At 37.7% G+C, this 16,235-nt stretch overlaps 1 long non-coding RNA gene across 7 annotated transcripts in view; it reads left to right on the top strand.

The window, feature by feature from the left end:
- Positions 1-16,235, top strand: part of LOC131279427 (uncharacterized) — a 116,739-nt gene that overhangs the window by 76,047 nt on the left and 24,457 nt on the right. For 6 of the 7 annotated variants that reach the window (XR_011649374.1, XR_011649376.1, XR_011649372.1 and 3 more), the window contains 3 exons: positions 593-667; positions 5,272-5,358; positions 6,880-7,010. This is a non-coding gene — a long non-coding RNA (uncharacterized lncRNA). The remainder of the gene's footprint in view (positions 1-592; positions 668-5,271; positions 5,359-6,879; positions 7,011-16,235) is intronic. The other variant, XR_011649378.1, reaches the window with a different exon arrangement.

The raw sequence follows: 16,235 nt of genomic DNA, 5'->3' as shown, positions 1-16,235 counted from the left end.
GAACTAAACCTTAAGTTCCCTTCTCTTCTTCAGCTCACCTAGCTAATGTATAAACTACTGAGAATTAAGCTGTGAAGCATATTAGAAGGGTGTTTTAATAGAGGCTGTTCTTAATAGGATTTTCAGCTGATAGCAGGGAACATTGCAATTCTCAAAAGATCAACTAATCTTGTGAGATTTACAGCCCTATTTTCATGTCAAGCAAGTTGTATTAAGTGTTAGATAGCTGAACTTCTGGATTCTTCTCTAAACTAAGATTCTGAATCTCTGGAGGTTCATGTTATGCTAGCTGAAATTTATGCCAGATAAGGCATTTTCTAGAAAGCAGATTCAAGCTTTTATATTCATGTGCAAGGAATAAACTTTGTGAGCTGGGATGGGATTTAAGCCCTCATCTTTAGAGTGGTAATAAGCATCTGGTGAAATATAATCATTATGGAATGTATTTCCTCAAAATAGAAAAATATTAAAATCAGGTTTTGAGTACTAAATATGTATTTATGCATTTACTTACCATACATGTATTTATTGTATCTACCAAGTGAATTATCTTTGGGAAATGTGAAACTTTTTTTTTTCTGCTTTCCCACAGGTTTGTGATCTCCTAAGCAAGAACTGTTTCATTAACTTCAAGAACCAGCATCTCTAATACAGTGCCTAAGATAGAGTAGGTTATCAGTAAATATGCATAGATGAATTTACAAATGGAGACATGACTCTTCTTCCAGGTGAACACATTCTTAATGGCCAAGCCAGAGGAAATAGGAAAAAAAATCATTTTCAGTTATAGCATTGCAATTGTTATAAATGATGCATACAACAAATGTAATTACATACAACTTATGGAATCCCCATAAGAGAAACCATTTGGAAAAAGGAAAGATGGATTTTGGACAAATCATGGGGCAAGGCACAGAGAACCTAGCATTTGGGCTAAGCTTGAGTTTAAATCAAGTTTGCAGTGTGGTGATATGGGTGGAGGTAGTGGCATAATCTCAACTGGACTGTTATGCAGAGTTTATGAGGGTTGTCTAAGGTCCAACAACAATTACATAGTAGAACTAGAATCAAACTAAGGTCAGATGAACTACAAATAACAGTCTCTTTCCATGATACCATGTTGCCTTTGACAGTAAATATTTTGGTGGATTTGTACAAGCTGGCCCCATACTGAGGGTGGGGAATAATGACAATGAAGACTGGTGAAATGCATCTAAATACTACTTTAGAGTGAATGGGTCCCTGAGCTGCTCGCAGTGAATGTGGAGAATCCATCTGAAGGCTCAATGAAAAGACTTACTGAGTGATTGAAGCTGCAGCAAAGAACAATGACAAGAAGGGGAGGCATGTATGGGTGCACAGGGGATAAACTATTTCTTAATGACCTAAGAACTATCAACACTAAGACCTCAGCATCAGCAGATTGTAAATAATGGATGAAATCCAGGTCCACATGAATTTAATCTTTGACAACAGCTAGTATAAGTAGAAGGACAAGAGAATGCTGAGCCACCCCCAAATAAATTCCAGTGGCTCTGACCACAGAAATTGCATCCCCCTCTATATAACTTTTAAAAACTCTTTGCATATTGTTATGCAGATAAGATAATTTTAAAATATTTCATTGTTTCATCCCTAGAGCAAGTAGAAAAACCATGGATATCATAGCTCCTTCCTATTTATTATTCACCACCAAAGTCTAAATCATTATCAAAACCTTTACATTCCACTTCTTGAGTTATCCTTCTAATTTGTTCTCTGATTTTCCCAGCAGGCCCTTATTGTTTTGAAGTTACTAATTCTCTTTTCTTTCCCCTTGAATTACTCCTCAATAATGGATTTATTTACATTAAGCTTTCTAAAATGCAAATATGATCATTTCAGTTGAATCATATCAAGGAAGGACTCTTTCATAGGTATTCATGGTGCCTGCATTCATCCAACCTTCTCTCCTGCCATGCCCCATTCACATCGCAAGATTATATGAACAATTCAGTATCTTAAATTATGCTTTTCCCTCCATCCAGAATTCTTTTTTCCCTGTTGTGTACCTGGAAATTTCCAGTTCACTCTTTGAAACTCAATTTACATATTATCTCTTTTGTGAAGTCTTCTCTTTAGCCTTTTGATTACACTCCTTTTTGCCACCAGTTCACTTTATTTTTCTCCTCTTCCTCTCCCTCTCCCTCCCTTAGTGTGTTTTTTTTCGCTGTCTGTGTCCATTTGTTGTATGATCTTCTGAATCTATTTCTATTTTTGTCTTCTCTTCTTTCTCCTCTAGGATTCATGGGGATTTGATCCTGGAGACCTCTGATGTGGAGAGAGATTCCCTGTCAATTGTGCCACCTCAGTTCCTGGTCTCTGCTGTGCTTCACCTTGACTCTCCCCCTTGTCTCTCTTTTTGTTGCATCATCATCTTGCTGCATGACTAACTTGCATGGACACTGGCTCACTGTGTGGGCACTCGGCTTGCCATGCAGACACTCGGCTCACCACTCAGGCACTGGCTCACCATGTGGGCACTCACATGGGCACTCAGCTTGCCATGTGGACACTCGGCTCATTGCACAAGCACTCGGCTCACCACACGGGCACTGGCTCCCTGCACAGGCATGCTTTCTCTTCTTCTTTTTCACCAGGAGGCCCCAGGAATCGAACTTGAATCCTCCTATATGGTAGGCAGTGGCCTTAGAGCCATATCCACTTCCCCACCAGTGCACTTTTGCATAGGCAATTACTACCCTTGCTACACAGAATTGTGCTTTTACATATCTTTCTCTTTTCCTTGATAGAGACTTCTTAGAGGCCAGGGATCACCATTTTTGTTGTTGATTGGAATTGCCTTAGGATGGTGCTTGGAGAACAGTGGTTAGCTATCAACGTGAAATTTGAATAAGTTAAAAACAGTGGATAACATAATACTTATCACCTTACAGATATAAAAGAGAATGAACATTGGTGTTGTTGACTAAAGTTCACCTCTAATAAGTAGTAGCAGTGCTTGACAACATCAGAATATCTTCCCACTGTTTTATACATTCCATCTTATGTTTTTCCTTATTTCCATCTATGTATTTAAGACTTATCCCAGAAATCAGGTATGAAGGCAGGACTGGGCCAGAGGTATATTTTGGTGTAATTTGGTGTACTTTGGTGTAATTTGGTGTACTTTTGATGAGAAAATTCTGAAGAATACAGGTCCACATCCTGTCTTTGAAGCATATAGCAAGATCTACTTTCAGAGAGTTTTATTAGCAGCTAATCAAGATGTTTTTGCTTAAGTCTCCTGATTAGCCAGTAGTGTACTAAGAGTAAATCTGGGTTAAAGTAGCTTCTGATTTGTTTTACATTTTAGATGTGTTTTATTTGGGGGGGAAGAAGAGTGCAGGAATGTGCCTTCTTTGTTCCTGATGTTTCAGTTCTGCCAAGAGAGCTTTTTAGGGTTATTCCAAGCTCTGTTCCTTTTCTCCTTCTTCTGGAGTGGTCAAGAAAACTGTCGGGAAAATTTGGAAAGAATTAACTGGGCACTCTTATCTTGATTAATTCTCTTCTCTTCCTTGAGAGTGTAGATGGGTTTCTTCTCTTTCTCCAACCTTATGGATTACAAGTTGATAAGTCTGCTTATTTCTGGAGTTGTTATCAGACCATTTGGTTGTAATTCAGACCTTAGTTCTTAAACCATGGTTTTCAAAAGTAAAAATGGTAATTTGACCTCCAACTCTACTCTGTTATTTGCTAATTTCTTCCAAACTTGAAAAGAAGAAAGGTGTTTTACTTATTAGAAGACTATTTTAAAAACCCAATATTTGGTGGATTATTTAACAGCATCAAGTAATAGAAAGGAGTCGAATTTGAGAGAGTAAAATATCCATGTGGAGAGGGATTTGCTATTGCCAGGAAAGGTAGATTTGTACCTTGGAGCTGCTATAACAAATTGCCAAGAATTTGATGGCTTAAAACCATAGAAATTCATTCTCACATAGTTCTGGAGACTTGAGAAGTCTGAAATCAAGGTGTCGGCAGGGCCATGCTCACTCCAGAGGCTCTAGGACAGAATGTGTTCCTTGCCTCTGCTAGCTTCTGGTGGTTGCCAGCTTCTTTGTCTTATGGCCACATCATTCCAATATCTGTCTCAGCCTTTACATCACCTTCTCATCCTTGTATCTATGCTTTCTCTTCTGTCTGTATCAAATCTCCCTTCACCCTTTTGTAATAAGGATACTCATAGGTTTTAGAAACCATCTGGGTAATCTAGCATGATCTCCTCATCTCAATAGCCTTAACATAATGACAGCTGCTAATACTCTTTATCTAATTACAGTAACATTTACAGGTCCAGAGGTTAGGATATGGGCATGTCTGGGGGTAGGGGCATAATTCAATCCACTACACAAGTAGAGGGTTTATCTTGACTGATGACTGCAACTTATGACATAAGAAAATGGCTTTCTCTAGAGGGAGGGGACATAAGTAAAGGCTTAAAGAAGTGGTTTCAGTTGCAGGTGGTTGAATGACTGGAGCAGAAAGATGAAAGGACCAAGAAGATCCTTAGTGTACAGAGAACTTTATCTGACACTGTGGATGCTCAAGAGTTTACTGTGCAGGACAGTCTCAGGAAGCTTCCCACCTTAGCTTACTTTTGAGGCACAGCTTTTCCTAAGAAGCCTTGACTGAGACAAAATTCAATTGTAGAAAAATAAACTCTACAGGACTTGTCAGCATTATCATAGGTGGTTTGCCCATAGGCTCAAATGATTCCCTTTACCACATGGATCCAAGTTGGCTCAGAGTTGGTTATTCATATATGGGAGAGAAATGTTCTGTAGAAGGCACCTTTCTCGTGCCTATTCAATTCCACAGTAGGAGGCAGTAAAAATGGGCAATGTAGAACAGGACCATAGAATCTACACATGGGGGACTAGTAAGGCAATGTCATGAGATAGAATCCATAATAAACTCAGAACTGCGGTGCGAGAATCAGGGTGATCAAAGAAGTGTAAATTGACAGTCCATGCATAAGAGCTGCAGTCTCCTGGTTCTGTCTAAGTTCACGGGTCAAAAATTTCAAATAAGTGGCAAAGAGTAGCAGACATTCTAATGAGGCTAAAACCAAGGAGATTTTACCTTTTTTTTCCTCTCTTTTTCAAATGCCATTGAGTTTCTGCTATGTTCTTTTGGCCATACTCTACTAAATTCTGAACTGAGGTTTTCATCATTGACCATGAAGAACTTTGGATATGATTTAATTAATATGTTTCTCACCTATTCCAGAGACTTCTGGGAGGAAAATTAAACCTGCCTACCTTTTGTCCTTGGACAAAAGAGCATCCCCATGAAAATGAGAGAAGTACGATCTTGGTAAACTTCTGGTCTTTTTTCCTGAGCAGGATAGCCATAATACATTGACTATGAACTTAAAAGCCCAGTTAAATAGATTTAAAAGCAGAAGATTATTAGTGACAATTTTTCTTCTTGCTTCCTAATACTACCTTGATGTGAAGGGAATTTGATAAGTAAGTTTTAAACTCCCAACCCTTTACTCAGTGCCACTGGGTAAACAAAGTGGCATATTCCAAAGTGTAAATTTGGAAAGAATAGCTGATTAAACTTTGCTCAGGTCTTCTTCATCTTACTAATAGAGATAAAGCTTCTCTGCTCCTCTATTCTACATGGGTGGGGGTCTAACATGGGCATACCTCTCTCACATGGAGTTGTCTAGATCCAAGCTGCTTGCTACTGAATAGGTACATCTGCATGATTCTGGAGTTCAATTAGCACATACATGTTGCCCTTTCATTAAGGCAAGTCTTCTATCATGGACTATATCTGTAGAATAGTGGCATCAGGGCTGGCTGCATCATTTGTGTGGTCTAGTACAAAATGAAAATGCAAGGAAAATGTGATGTTAAAGGTATTAAATATAAAGCCTTTTCTTTCATGAGCTTTCTCTTGAATTGTCATGGTATTTTCTATTTTTTATTTAAGGATTGTCTAAGGAAATAAAATTTGAATTTTTAAGTTATTAGTATGAATTTTACCATTCATCTTTAGACTGTGCAATGCCAGTTCAAGTTGTAAATATAAGAACACCTAACTTATGTGGAATCACCAAAATTACACAATTCCTATTTTTTTATTTAATTTAATTAAATTAATTAATTAATTGCTCTCCCCTCCCCACCCCAGTTGTCTGTTCTCTGTGTCTATTTGCTGCGTGTTTTTCTTTGTCCGCTTCTGTTGTTGTCAGTGGCACGGGAATCTGTTTATTTTTTGTTCTTGCTGCGTTCATCTTGTTGTGTCAGCTCTCTGTGTGTGTGGCGCCATTCCTGGGCAGGCTGAATTCTTTTGTGCTGGGCAGCTTTCCTTACGGGGCGCACTCCTTGCACGTGGGGCTCCCCTACGCGGGGGACACCCCTGCATGGCAGGGCACTCCTTGTGCGCATCAGCACTGCGCATGGGCCAGCTCCACATGGGTCAAGGAGGCCCAGGGTTTGAACCACGGATCTCCCATGTGGTAGATGGACACCCTATTCACTGGGCCAAGTCCGCTTCCCACAATTCCTATTTTGTAGCTTTTATATGCATATGTATTTCATTTTCATGAGAAGAGTGGAAACACTGTACAAACTAACAACTGCTTTTATTTCACTTCTTGATATACACACATTATACCAACATTGGCAAACCTTCAACTTACTATTAAGTAAGGAAGGACTTGAAAGAAAATAACTGAGTTGCCCTATCTTTCCTTTTCCTACTAATTCATTATATTTAGTTTGAGTGGTTTATACAGGTAAATAAAATGAATAAATAAGGGTATGGTAGGGTTTGTAGGTCATTCTTATTTCTCACAACACTATTTCCTTCTTTATGTTTTAGAAGCAAATTCTGTTTTGAACGGATAGCATTGCTTTGCGGGGCTGCCAGCATTCCTGCTCACTTGGTCTTAGAAGTATTGATTTGAACATTAGCTCAGAATTCTGGTGGACCTATAGTACATGGGAATTCAGGTGAGTACAAAGTAGAATATTATGGAAGCCACCTAGCAAGCATTGTGAACATTACATGCGAATGTGACAGCCGGGAGTGGTGGCAGACAGACATAATGCCCCTGTCTCTTCTGTTCATTTGTATGGTCCCTTGTCCCATTGGACTTCGCTTACAATATACATGTTCGAAGATAAAATTATTAAGAATTATTAAGAATTTTGAGATGGCAGCAGTAGAATGTTAACCTGAGCACAGGTCCCTTCTGGGCCCGGGACCAGGGCAACAGCACACATCATATGCCCATAAAGCCAGCCCTGGTTATTATTTTGATCTCCATCTTTAATCTTATTTATCAATTTATTGAGAATCTTGGTGGGGGTATATTCTCTTTATTGTTCACCAATTTGGATATATCAACAAAATGATCAACTGAAACTGTTACTTACTTTGTTCTGTGTCATCTCTGAACTTGAATATCACTTATCACCTGCCTCTCATTTACTTGGAACTTAGCATGTAAAGGTTTAATGGTGCGTTTTCCCAATGGAGGTCAAAATTCCTGTCAAACTCAAGATCTCTAGAATGTCATGTTATCTGAGATCATATAGCTTGTTGGTCATTGGGACCTCTGGAGAAATTCTAAAGTGAACTTTGAGCCTGCTATTCAGGCTCAGTCCACACTGGAGTTAAAGTTTTTAATAGAAGAAGAGAAGACTGGTCTATCCTAAAACAAATTTCATCCAAATGTGGCCTTTGGATTACCTGCAGCAAGCTCACCTAGAGTGTTTGTTAAATTGAAGCTTTCTGAGCCCCATCAAAACTTCAGAGTCAGGATATCTTTAGTTAGGGCTCTGGAATCTGTAATTCAAAAATACCCCCCAGGGAATTCTTATGCACACTTAAGTTTGAAATTCAGTAAGGGATGGATATTGAAAAAAAGTACAAACATAAATGTCATGAACACTTCCCCAGGTAGATGGAAGAGGGTGGCCCCCAGTGTCAAAGAGAGAGAGTATCAGATTTTTGTCCAGACTGATTACTCACTTTCCAGAGGAATTTATCCACCTGAAAGAAGTCTCTTTAGGACTGGAAATGTATAATGTTTTAGAATCAATTTATCTAAAAATTACTGAAGTAGCTGTTATCCTTGTGTGTGTGTGTATATGTGTGTGTGTGAATCTCTAATCCCACTCCCATTTTTTTGGCATGGGAAGTGCTGAGTCCTCATCAGAGCAAGAATGGAACTGTTTGCCATGAATCAGGGCCTGTGAACAAACTTAGTGGAAGTTTGGGGGTAGAGGAGGTGGAGCATTCAGAGTTTAGCATCTGGTTCACAGATAGCCCCAAAACGGAAGAAGCAAAACTAGCTCCTGGATGTAGAATCATAACAGAATTATACCCTAATCCTTGGTTTTCCTCTGGCTGTTACAGCTAAAGGAAGAAAAAGAATTCCTGCTGGTTATTTTCTTCTGTGTACAGAATTTAGTACCCTCATTGAGCCACTGACAGACCTCTCCCCACAAACTAAATTATAAGCATTTTATAGAAAAGGGATTATGTTTTATAGCTCTTGTCTTTTGTCCCAGTGCCTAACCATGCCTGGAATAAATGACGCCCTGTATGACCATATGTTGATTTATTTTAGACAACGTAAGTACATGCATGTTCTTATTTCTCTCTGAGAAATGAGAAATTTACTCAAATTCCACAACATTCAAACATCAAGCCCTTAAATTTTCTTGAACCCAGAGATCTACAGATTGTTGCCATACCCCTCCTCCTATTCTACCATTCTCTCAGATGGTCCTCCTAAAGTATAGTTATTTCCTTTAAGAGAAAAGAAATAGGATTAGAAGGATGAGCAAAGAGAAAGAAATTGATTCTCAGAAGAACTACTTTCACCAAAGTAAAGCTAAAAAGGTCAAAAAGTCAAATTAGTATGGGATTTATGATTATTATGAATGATAAGGAGCATTGACAAGAAATATCACAGTGCTGATTGCTATTGTCATCTTTTCACTTTCCATTACAGTTGTTTATATTATTTTCAGGGGATTTTACTGAAGTTATTGAGGTTTTTTTTTAATAATAGTCAAATTGGAAAAAAAAAACCCTACAAATCCCTTGAAATGCCAATACAAAGAAAAATGAGTCAGAACATGAAAAATGTTTTAGACAAGTTGACAACATATATTCTTTGTTCATTTCTCTTTTTGAAAGAAGATTCATCTTATTCACACCCACATGTACAAGACACTGAATAAAATATAACCAATCACCCTGTGGGGATAAAAATGAAAAGACAAGTTTGGTTTGAGAAAACTCTTCTATATTATTCCTAGTATATCAGTGAATTTGTCACATAAAAGCATTTTCAAATATTCTCTAATTTTTTTGTATTTTATTTTTTGAGGATTTGTGTTATCTCAATATAAAGTAATTAAAAACACATGCAGAGGTAAATAATTTTAACATTTGGTATTTGAATATCCCTTTCAGTTTTCTTTTTCCCACTGCTTCCTATAATCTTTTAAGATAGCCCTACATACACTTTACAAAATCTCTGCAGCCTACAACCCCCCACAGATGTCACTCAGATTTTGAGGACAGATACGAATTTGGTTGAGCTGGGAGGGGTATAGATTATATAGTTTTCAAATTTCAACTTTTTTTTTTTTTAAGGAGATACCAGGGATTGAACCTGGGACCTTGTTTATGAGAAGCAGATTCTCAACCACTGAGCTACACCCAGTCCCCTCAACAATTTAAAAGTCCTTTCGGAAGTAATTCTGATTTGAACCCAAGTTCTGTTGAGTCATAAAATATATTTCAGATATGCCAATGTGTGTCTGTTTAAATGTGAAGTCCCTTTACTGGGGAATTAGGAGTATATTTACATGAGCAACTTAAAAGCATTCAGGGAAAGAATTTATCATAACCAAGAATCAGATACAATAGTTCAGTGGAACAGAATAGAGAGCCTGGAAATAGACCCACATGGAAATAGACCCCAGGGGTATCTGATTTCGACAAAGGTGCAAAGACACTTTGATCCCTACTTTCCACCGTATATAGAATTAACTCAGAATGAATCATAGACCAAAATGTAAAACGTAACTCTATAAACCTTTTAGATGAGAACATAGATGAAAATCTTTGTGACTGTGGTTAGGCAAAGATTTCCTAGAGATAGCACCAAAAACAAGATCCATGAAAGAAAATTGATAAATTAGATTTCATTAAAATAAAAAATTTTAGCTCTTTGAAAGATCATTAAGAGAATGAAAACAAGCTGCAAACTAGGAGACAATATTTGCAAATCATGTATCTGTTAAGACTTATATGTATAACATAACTCTCAAACCTCAATAAGAACAAACAAAAACAACTTAAAAATTGACAAAATATTTCAAAATAGGTTTCACAAAGGACAATATATGGATAGAAAATAGGCTCACAAAAAGTTGCTTAACATTAGTTATTAGAGAAATGAAAAACCACAGGAACATACTACTATATACTAACTAAATGACTGAAACAAAAATCTAAACACACCAAGTGTTGGTAGGGAAGTGTAGGAACTGGGACTCTTACACACTGTTGGTGGGGATGTGAAATGGTATGGTCACTTCAGAAAACAGTTTAGCAATAATTTAAAAGTTAAACTTTATCCCACCATAAAAACCCAGTCCTTCCACTTCTGATATTTACCCAAGAAAAATAACAGCATATCTTCATATAAAGACTCATACACAAATGTTCATAACAGCTTCATTGTTAATAGCTAAAACTTTAAAAACCAAATGTTCATCAATAGGTGAATAAATAAACATTGGTATATCCATACAAAGGAATACTAAGAAAAACAGAAATAGACTATTCATATACACAACAATGTGGATTAGTCTCAAAATAATTATGCTGAGTTTAAAAAAAAAAAAACAACCACCAGACAGGAAATGTCTGTACTGTATGATTCCATTTATATAGATTTCTAGAAAATGCAAACACATTTACAGTGACAGCAGATCAGTGGTTACTTGGGGATATGGAGGAGCAGGGTGGCAAGGTGGGCAAAAGCAGAAAGGAAAGGTAATGAAGGGGCGTGAGGATATTTTTATTTCCTCGATTGTGTGGATGGTATATTCATATGTCAGAACTTACCAGATTGTATACTTTAAGTATGTGTGACATATATATCAATTATATTTTAAGAAAGCCACTAAAACAATGTCAGGAACAGGAGTTTGTCCCGACAAAAAAGTTCCAAAGAACAGAAAAGCCTAGTCCAGTATTGTGCCTTTCAGGTGAATTTTTCCTATAGTTTATTTCTCTCAAAATACATATCTGGGGTATTGTGAGAGGGGGGTTCTTAATAAAAGCTAGTAAAGCTCAATTCATTGATATCTCAGCAGTAGTTTTGATACCTCTCTAAAAAGTAAAACAGAAAAGGGGAAATTTTATTCCGTTTATACTGAGAACATTATATAGGTTCATTGCATTCAGCACATGAGGCTTATGATCCCATTGAGGCTTATCAAAGGCTCTGGTACATGTCTCTGTGCACTGTTATGGTGGCACATGGTGAGAATTGGTCTGCCTGAGGTTACTGACTCTGGTGAGATGCCTTCTCACGGCTTCATGCACATGGAGACTGTATAGCCATATCTGGAGCAGGAGAGGAAGAAAATTGGAAAGTTCTCTATGGCAGTTGAAAGAATTTTGTTGGTATAACTTCAGTAAACATGACTTACACACATAAGTCATCATTTTTTAAAGATAAATGCAGATACAATGACGGTAGGATATAAATGCTTAAATGAGCCCTAAATTATTGCCATCAAATTTCTTGGGTATGTGAAACTTCCTGGATTGAATACTTGAAGAATTATTAATCACTAGCAGAAGGCCATCAGGTATTATGTGTTCTGACTTTTTTTTTCCTCAAGGGAGATTCCCTTAATTTGATAGTCTTAATTGATATTTCCAGTGACTCCTGAAAAAAGAGAAATGTAAAAGTGCCTTCATTCTCAAATAATTAGGAGATGAGGAAACTATACTGGTAATCCTAAACCCCTTATTTGAAATGTTTCCAGATTTTAGCCATTTGAAGTGCTGTGTTTTCTCAACTACTTGTTTATCTAAAATTATTATTATTTAATATTCTTTGAATCACATTTCTCCTACAGGGGATGAATATACCAAAACAGATAACATCTATTTCAAGGGCTTTCTACTTTAATAGTCTCCCAAAGTTTATATAATGGAGTCTTAAGCTGCTACGAAGATTTGACAAGCATGTTTCTCAGCAGTTCTGGAATTTATGTTAGGTAGCTTTTAGTGCAGACAGAGCAAAGAAAATTTACTGAATTCCTAAATAGCCAGTGATGCATGTTTTATTAATATTCCTAGTGGTGATAAATACTTTTTCTTGCTATTCTGCCTTAGTATTCTTTAAAATGGACAGAAATACCTGGCCATTTTAAAACAAGCCAAGTTTGGTTTTAGTCATTAGACTTTGGATTATCACCTTCTTCATTCACCCTTGATTCACTTTGATACATTTAAGGGTTTTTTATAGGGTAATATAAGACTATGTTTTAAGGAAATGTATGTAATTAAAAGAAAATTGGGTGTGCAATAAGCGTAGGCTGAGTAGACTCTTAGAATGAACTGATTTAGACATTTTTATAGGTGACGGTTATTTGCTGTCACAGTTAAACTTTGAACATGATGATGCTCTGGCCACATAATTCATTCGCCTGATGATCGTAATTCTCACAGGTAAAGAGAGTACTTACAAGGAGAGAAGCAGGCTGACCCCATCTGGCTCTGAGGACCATGGGGCAGCATTGCCTGAAGCCAGTGCTGGCGCAGACACCTGGAGTATGAGTCACATACATCCCCAGAAAATGATCTGGGTGGCAAGGGGAGTTGAGTTTGGAAAGCACTGCGCTTGTAGCCGAAGCATGTTAATATTCAGCGACCAGATATCACTGATGCTGACCCTTCCCACTATGTTCTCCTTCATTCCTGTGCTTACTGTTAAATGATTTGCCTGTGGATGGGCCCCCAAATCTTCCAGAACTCTGCTTCCACAAAATATTTATTTCAGTTTTCCAGTCTCAAAGAAAATAATATTTTAGGTGGAAACAGGTAAAGAAATGATTCATATAAACTTTGCAGCTAAGACTGTAAAACAGCTTACAAAATTGTAGGATACTTCTTTAAGGAATATATGCTTTTTAACTATTTCAAGATCTATCAGCCTGTTAGTTCCCCAAATTTGGTTATTTTCAGGCAATTGTCCAATTGTATGAAATCTTGAGGATTGAATTTTTGAAATTATCTACATTTCCCTCAAAATCCCCCACCCCATAAGTTGAAGCATTTTATTGAGCCTGAAAATTGTTTGGTTGCTTACAACCATATTCAGCAATAGCTGGCCTCCAAATTCCTCTCATCAGGAGAGCTCTAGGGCTATGCTGTTCTTGGCTTCCTTCTTAATTGTGAGTGTTCTTAATTTATGTTTCGACAATCTCTGGATGAGCCCAGACTATCAATTAGATAACCTGATTCTTCTGCTGTTATTGATGAGCTCTGGGGTGAATTGCTTAATATCGCTGGAATTTTGTTTCCTCATCTATAACATGGGCATAAGATTGCCAGGCCTGCCAACCACATAGGATTGTTTTGAAGAGCAAATGAAATGATACAATAACAAATATTTTTTAAAAACAGCTATGCGCTGTAGGGATACAGAGTGTGGACCCTACTGCTCTTCCTTTATCACCAGTATTGTTACTCTCAGCTCTCCCACACTGCTAACTATAGTGCTGAGCAATGTGCTGTCCAGAAAATATTCTCGTCCCTGTTCAGAACCTGGCCCACTTTACACAAGATCATATTACATTTTACATGTCTTATTTTCTGCCAGGGTAACTATTCCATATGAAGTTTTGTTTCTTAGTATCTTTAACTACAGAATAAAAGCCCAATTAGAGAACAGAAAGGAAAAATAGGATTTAAATTGAAGGGACAAAGAAACAGAACCAAAAATGTAGAAACTGCATTCCTGCTGGAGGAATTATACGTTTTTATTGTTTGTCCATTTATATCAGACAATGGTTCTGTATGATATTGAAGCCATTTGATACATTTATTGTGATTTCCACACTCAAAGGGACTGACTCAGCCTCTGTTCCTCAGAGGAAGATCAACCACACACTGGGTGGAACCCTTTGTGGGGCTCTATCTGTGGAAATCATAGCATTACTCAAGCCCAGTGGATGCACAAAATCCCAGTAACACTTTCTGTTAGAAGTAAATAGTTTCCTGGCAGTTCTGTGTCTGAAATTTCTGAGCAGCTTGACACTCCAGTTTATCCCTGGAAGGCATTATTAGTCACTCTATTATATTTTATAAAGCAGAGATAATGCATGTGTCTATATAGTCGGCATGCTGAGTATGCTGAGTAATAATGAAAGGGATGGAATATTTTCACAGGCTGGTAAGGGGGAGCTTTGCTCCCTTGTACTTCCACATAAGCCACATCTGTGGGCACTTCTGGTAACTGTCACCACAGCATCATATATATATGGTGTAAAGGGGAAACTCTGCTTCTGCACTTAACATTTGTATTCCCAAATATACATTATAAAAGAGCAAAGTCTCAGTGGGTAGATTTTAATATAGACACACCCAGGGCTGATGATCAAATCTGCAAGGCCTGAGTTTAAGTAGGAAAGGTAAGCTGAGGGGGAGGCAGGAGAAAGAGGGAACTATGGCAGGGTTAAACAACTACCAGGGGCTCAAGTCAATTGAGACCACAGCTAGGCCTGTTAGAGGCCAATGCTCAGCCGCCTTGCAAGGAAAAAAAGAACTTCCTTTACAAATCAATTAGTAGTTTGTTTCTATGAAAATCTGTAAATGATTCAAAGCTCTGGGCACAACTGCTCACCTGGTGATTGTGACTAAGGAGGGTACCTCAAAGGACCATTTCCTTTTATTGTTGTTGGACAATAATATAATCTGAGGATCTGGAGATTTTCCTGACAAGATTCAAGAATACATCTCATAAAAAGTATTTGGCTTTCCAGAAAATGAAGGAAGTATCACTAAATGATATCATGACTTGCTTGAGAATCAAGGAATAAGAATGTCTGCCTTGTGAGAGGCTCACTCAGATCTCAAACAGCCTCACCCCACTTCCATCCCATTCCCAAAATATACCACCTCCTAGCCAGCCCAAAGCTCCACTGCACTCTCATACAGGAGATTTCTCATTACTGAATCCCAGACATCCCATTCAATTATTAAAGAACACTCTTATATTTATTACAGAGGTGGCTGATATTGCTGCCAATTGTCGAATTTTGGCTTCCTGTGGTTGATTTTCATGCATGAGAAACACACAGCTGTTGGGCGGGCGTCAGTGCTCCATCAATCTCTCCAGGCTGCCTCGACCTCAGGATATGTAAGAGTAGCGGATAAATTGGAAGATCAATGACTTGTCCCTCCTGCCACACCAGCTGCTATTGAGAAATTAATATGAGGATCACTATAAATAAAAGATAAAAGATGATATGGCTTACAGTATAAAATATTGAGGATGGACACAATATGCTGGAGGAATCTAAACCAAAAGCTAAGCAATTAACCCTGTAAGGGCCTTGCTCTACCTTATTGGAAATCCAGTTTTCAGAAAGAGGAATCATACTATAATGTGATAAGGGTCTGTTCACATTACCCAACAGAGAAAAACTGCTACCAACATTAATGAAATAGCATTCCCTTTGTTTTCTATATCATAGAGTTTTAGAACCTGAAGGGATCACATCATTTACTCCAGGGACCTCATTTTGCTGATAAGGAAACTGAGGACAAGGAAGCTAAGTAATTTACTCACATTTTTCTAGCTGCTAGTGACAGCTACCAATCGGCCCCAGTTCCAATGTTCAATCCTATTTTATAAAGCTACCTCCTATCATAAAGGCTCTTAATAAAACCCTCATTTTTGTACTCTCTAGAGCTTTCCTTAGAAGAGCACTAATTTGTAATCATGCCAGAAGCAGTAAAAGATGATAGCATTTCTTAATATGCAGTCAAGACTAAAGTTATATTTGCTGCATTAAAATGATGTGCCGTAGATATCATTTGCAGAGCACCTTTGATTCTGTGGCATCACAGGACATTATCCATATTGCTCCTGGGGATTAGGAAATGGAACTGATGAGATAACTCAA

This window comes from Dasypus novemcinctus, chromosome 8 (genome assembly GCF_030445035.2).
Source record: "Dasypus novemcinctus isolate mDasNov1 chromosome 8, mDasNov1.1.hap2, whole genome shotgun sequence".
In the NCBI taxonomy this organism is placed as follows: Eukaryota; Metazoa; Chordata; class Mammalia; order Cingulata; family Dasypodidae; genus Dasypus; species Dasypus novemcinctus.
This window is presented reverse-complemented; position numbering and strand designations above follow the sequence as displayed.